The 6,000-nt window shown below is 44.1% G+C and overlaps 1 long non-coding RNA gene across 1 annotated transcript; it reads right to left on the minus strand.

The window, feature by feature from the left end:
* Positions 1-3,643: 3,643 nt before the first annotated feature.
* On the minus strand, positions 3,644-4,670 carry LOC140589015 (uncharacterized). Its single transcript, XR_011990193.1, has 2 exons — positions 4,313-4,670; positions 3,644-3,824 (listed from the first exon to the last, which is right to left on the minus strand). It is a non-coding gene; the product is annotated as an uncharacterized lncRNA (long non-coding RNA).
* Between the last annotated feature and the right edge of the window lie 1,330 nt (positions 4,671-6,000).

Here is a 6,000-nt window from a genome sequence, read left to right on the forward strand (position 1 = left end):
TTACTATAGCATTTTTTAATAATCACCTCCTAAACTTGGCACCCCATGTACTCCATTCTCCATTAGGGTCTGATTTCAGCTTTCAGCTATTTCTACAGGCCCCTGCTCCTTCATTTCAAAACGTTCCAAAAATCTGCCATTGCCATCCTATAGTAGGTATAACAGAGCGTAAGTAGACTTATTTTGGTAAATTTTTACTGTAGCATTTTTCAATAATCACCTCCTAAATGTGGCACCTACACTCCATTCTATATGGATCTCAATGCACTTCTGAGCAATTACATCCCAGCTGTCTTTATATGCCTGAGGAAGTGCAGTCGTTGGTGTGCCTTTTTAGTGATGGCTACTGCATGCCCAGCTGACTTGCTCTGGTACTAAGGGTCACCCCATGGAACCTGAAGCTGCAGACTCTCTCCTCAGCATCTCTTCCAATGTGTGCAATGCATGGTTTGTCCATAACGAACACTGTTGTTTGAGCATAAGGGTGTCCATAAGTGGACATGGTACGAACATGCCTGGGGCTACAGGTCGATGATCGATTTCATAATCGTATCTGATCTGCAGCCTTCTGTCTTGGACACTCGGGTAAAGAGAGGGGCAGAGCTGTCAACTGATCACCACCTGGTGGTGAGTTGGCTCAGGTGGCAGGGGAGGAAGCCGGTCAGACCTGGTAGGCCTAAGCGCATAGGGAGGGTCTGCTGGGAACGTCTGGCAGAGGCTCCTGTTCACCTGAGCTTTAACTCGCACCTCCGGCAGAATACCAACTGTATATCGGGGGAGGTTGGGGATATTGAGTCTGAATGGACACTGTTCCAGACCTCCATTGTGGAAGCGGCCGTACGGAGCTGTGGCTGCAGGGTGGTCGGTGCCAGTCGTGGCGGTAACCCCCGTACCCGATGGTGGACACCAGAGGTGAGGGGGGCTGTCAAGCTGAAGAAGGAAGCCGACCAGGAATTATTAGCTTGGGGATCTCCGGAGACTGCTGACGGTTCCCGGCAGGAGCAGCAGGGATGAGGATTAGCGCCTCCAAGTCCAAGGTTCTCAGCCAGAAATGGGTGGATTACCCTCTTCAGGTCAGAGAAGAGGTACTGCCTCAAGTAGAGAAGTTCAAGTATCTCGGGGTCTTGTTCACGAGTGAGGGTAGGTGAGATCGGGAGGTGGACAGATGAATCGGAGCGACATCTACAGTTTTGCAGGCGCTTAACCGGTTCGTTGTGGCTAAGAAAGAACTGAGCCGGAAAGCAAAGCTCTCGAGCTATTGGTCCATCTTCATCCCTACCCTCACCTATGGTCATGAGCTATGGGTAATGACCAAAAGAATGAGATCGCGAATACAGACGGCCGAAATGAGGTTTCTCCACAGGGTGTCTGGGCTCTCCCTTAGGGATAGGGTGAGAAGTTTGGACATCTGGTGCGGATGCCTTCTGGGCGGCTATCCGTAGAGGTTTTCCGTGCATGTCCTACAGGGAAGAGGCCCTGGGGCAGACCCAGGACTCGTTGGAGGGATTATATCTCTTGGCTGGCCTGGGAACGCCTCGGCGTCCTCCCCAAAGAGCTGGTAGAGGTAGCTGGGGAGAGGGAGGTCTGGGTATCTCTCATGAAGCTGCTACCCCCACTAGGGTGTATCAAACCCCCATTGATTTTCAAAATGTTTTTGGCTGTATAATAAATATGTTCTACCAGATGAAAAAATAATTTGGGCAAAATTTAGTTAATTTTGATTAACATCTACCGGGTCCACATCTTGATTGAAAATATGAAAAATAATGATAAACGCAAGAAAAACGAAGGTACTTCAGAAGTTCACAAATATATTTTAAATGCACAAATTAAATTATTAAATTATTGTGATACATGTCTGTTGTCTGATATAGTTGGTACAGGTGTATAGGGCATAGGCCTACTGTTACAGAGCAATACTTCCAGCAGCAATATAATAGCAATATACTTCTGGGCAAGTATAATAGTATGTCTATCTTAAGAACTGATAGTGAACATCAAGAAGACTGATATATCGATGGCACCTGGGAAAAACCGCGTAAGTGCACTATAGTATGGCGCAATCCGCGTAAGTGAAAAATGGGCGGGAACGAAACTAAAGCAACTAAACAAAACCACATCCATTTCATATCATGCAATTTTCGCGTAAGGAACATCAGTCTGTGCTGTGATTTGGAAGTGAGTAGCTTGTGAACATGGACGAGGCTCAGATTTTAGCACCAGTATTTTCAGTATGTTCACAAGGGCTCTCAAATCTAGGTCACGTTTTACTTCCACCATTTAGAAAAAACGTTCCCCTGTAAAATTGACAAATTGTTGGATACGCGGTTTTTCCCCGGTGCCATCGATATCCACTATTAACCACTTTAAATACTAAAACATGAAATCATTAATGCTTGCAGTATAACTATTCCAAAGTATGAATTACTGCCGTTATTTCAGAATTTCATGGCTGTTGTGCACCCGGTAGAACTTATCCAAATTTCAAATTATTTTGCACAGTGTGTTTTTAGTACAGATAGAACATTTTTTTTATATAGCCATGAAAATATTTTTCACTTGGGGGGTTTGATGCACCCTAACCCCCACGACCCGAACCCCAGACAAGCGGTACTTAACCCCCTGGGGCCTGAGGCCTTTTTTCCACTTTCGAAGTAGTCTGACATGCCTTGACATTTTAAAATATTTCACCTATCTAAAAAACATTTATCCCAAAGTGATACATTTGCTTTTATTCAGCACAAACTCAGCACCAATAATCTGAGACCTCTTAGAATGTTATTATTCTATTTTTTGTTAAAATCAACTTTAAACATATACTTTTCAAAAACCTATTTTCAGACATGCTGAGAAATTGTAAAAAATCACATTATAGACATTTCTAGGTAAGACTTTTGAGCTCTGAAGCTTATAGACACAGGACCCAGCAAACATGCCCCTTTGGGGCCCGTGTGGGGCCACTGCGGGCAGCCCGCTGTGGGCCCCATTACCGGCGTGAAATGCGGGGCACGTGTGGGCCCCACACTGTGGGGCCCTTGTGGGGCCATTGTGGGCTGCCCACACTAAGCAAAGTGGGCCCCATTGGAGCCCATTGTGGGCCCACACTATGCCCACACTATGGGCCAGCCTACACATACATGCCCTGCATTTTTTGGCCTGCTGGATGCTCCCCTGTGGGCATACTGTGGGCACACTGTGGGGTGTACTGTAGGCACATTGGGCATACTGTGGCCGAACTGTGGGCACACTGGACACACGTGGGTAATTGTACTGCGGACACATTGGGCATACTGTGGGCAAACTGTGGGCACACTGGACACACGTGGGTTGTACTGCGGACACATTGGGCATACTGTGGGCAAACTGTGGGCACACTGTGGAGACATTGGGAGGGAGGAAAGCTGTGAAGCCACAGTGCTCCAGTGTCCCCGTGGGCATGCTCTGTGGGTCTTTAAGAAATAACTAAATTAGTTTGGTCCTATACTGGCAGTATACCAGAACATTATTAAAGTGTATGCAGAATATTTGCACTTATTGATAGTAGCAGTAATAAACTACAAGTAATATGTTTCAAACACATCTGTTCACAGACAGGTTAAAAGAAGAAAACATTGAAAATTGAATACAAAACTGAGTATGTGGATTGAGTACAAAATATTTTTTTATTAAACATAACAATGAGCACATAACATTACATACATACATTATCTATATTAAATTAATCCTCTCAGTGTCCTTTTGCTCCTTCCTCCATCCCGGTCTCTAGCATTCCGCAGCCATGTTTTAATGTTCTGATGTTTAGTTCAGTTGTTATATTGACTGCGCTGTCATTAAAAGAAACACATGAACACCATGAATCCTGTCAGTGTCCGTCTGCCCCCCCCCCCCCCCCCCCCACTGTATGTAGATGTTATACGTATGACTAACACTACACATAAAAAATAAAAAGATAATGTGAAAGAAATTCATAACTATTTACTGGTGAGACGAACTGCTTGTGCGGAGATGCATGATTACAGTTTTGTTTAATTTTAGAAAGTGTCTTTCTTAAAAAAATTTACCTGAACATATATACTTAAGGTAGCCTAAATCATTACCACTGCGCATCAATATAGATGTGTATATATAAAGGAACGTTTAATACTATACATTACCTTATATTTAAGTATAACATATATTTAGCCGATCAAGCGGATACGCGTTGAACTGACAAGAACGGAGCAATTTAACATTCATTGTGGTTTTCAACAACTCAAAATGCGGTTAAACTGAATGCGGCTAAACATGTATATTAATGTAACATTTTACTCACAGGGAGTACCTTTAAATCGTCCTATCAAGGGATGACCAATAATTGTTTTAATTAGCTTTCGCTGTCGCTGTCGTTTTTCTCCTAACGGTCTTTCCGATTCGAAACGCCTGTCTCGAGATCGCGAGCTTCCCGCTGCACTCAAACGCCCAGCGCGTGTCCCCAATCCATCCATCCATCTTCTGTACCCGCGTGTCTTACTCAGGATCGCTGGGGGTTCGGAGCCTATCGCAGAAGCTACGGCACAGGGAAGGGAATGTACGTGTCCCCAGTGACCACACAAAATAAATGGCAGGGCCAGAACACTCTCTATGACGGGATTGTTTTCTAACCCACAGCCAAAATGAGACACACAGCTTTAGATGACAACAATAATAATAATAATAATAATAATAATAACAAAAACTATTATTATTATTATTATTATTAATAATAATAATAATCATCATCATCAATTAATTAATAATGACCATCAACAACAATAATAATTATTGATGTTGCTGTTGACAATAATGAATTATTAATAATTAATTTCATTAATCACTAATAATAATTAAATGCTATGGTACGTGACTGTGTGCAGTTCTAATTAGAAAGGGGCTGTCAGACAAAACTGCTGCAGGCCCTCCATGGGCTTACTCACAGAGGGCCTGTGCGGGTTTTCTGTGGGCAAGCCCAACTGTGGGCTTGCCCACAGAAATCCCACATGGGGGCCCCAAAGGGCAAAACTGCTGGGCCCAGCATGGGCTTGCCCAAAGGGGGCCTGTGTGGGTTTACTGTGGGCCAGCCCAACTGTGGGCATGCCCACAGAAATCCCACATTGGGGCCCCAAAGGGCAAAACTGCTGCGGGCCCAGCGTGGGCTAACCCGCATAGGCCCCACGTGGGATTAGTGTGGGTTTGCCCTGCCCACACTTGCCCACAGTAAACCCACACCTGCCCATACGGGGCCCAAATGGGCATGTTTGCTGGGGAGTTGGCTACACATTGGTGAAAGTGACATTCAGAAATTTTATATGGTTTGATTACTAAAGTGTTAGAACTTTGGAGTGACACTCTTTTTCTCAAAGTCAGTGGTCTTCACAATGAATATTGATGAGATAGGTGTCCTCACACCTGTAGTAGTTTGCATACTGTCAATGGCCCATCAGTCTGGAATGTCACTGCACCCCACACCCATCACTTTGGAAAGGCAGTTTGAAACGCAAGAAAAGTAGCAACAATAAAATCCCTTTCACAGTTTATTGATAGATGGAATGAAAAATGAAAAACTGTGACTATATAAATATAGAAAGCGATAAATATGATGCAGTGACTATAATTGACGCTCTGGGGACGAGGGCATCATCGACCGCGTATCTTTCTCGTGTATTTCAGTTTATATCTCGCTGAAATCATTATGTAGAATCATGAAAAAAACACTGACTAAATCCGTTATCTGTCTTCTTTTCAAAACTTCCATTGTCAGAAGTATTAAGGTTTTTAAAATTAGGTTAAATAGGCAAAAAAGCAAATCGTGTCACCTTTCTTTGTTTTACTTGCGTCGGGAGCGTGTAGGACCGCTCTCAGCGTAAGATCGCTATTCACGTTCTAAATATGCTGCGTTTGAATCGGCGACCACGTGATTGCAGGCACACAGGCTTAGCCCACTGAGCTATGAACACAGGTATGAGCTTCGCTGCTGAAAGTGGC

The sequence above is a fragment of the Paramormyrops kingsleyae genome, chromosome 4 (assembly GCF_048594095.1).
Source record: "Paramormyrops kingsleyae isolate MSU_618 chromosome 4, PKINGS_0.4, whole genome shotgun sequence".
NCBI lineage: Eukaryota > Metazoa > Chordata > Actinopteri > Osteoglossiformes > Mormyridae > Paramormyrops > Paramormyrops kingsleyae.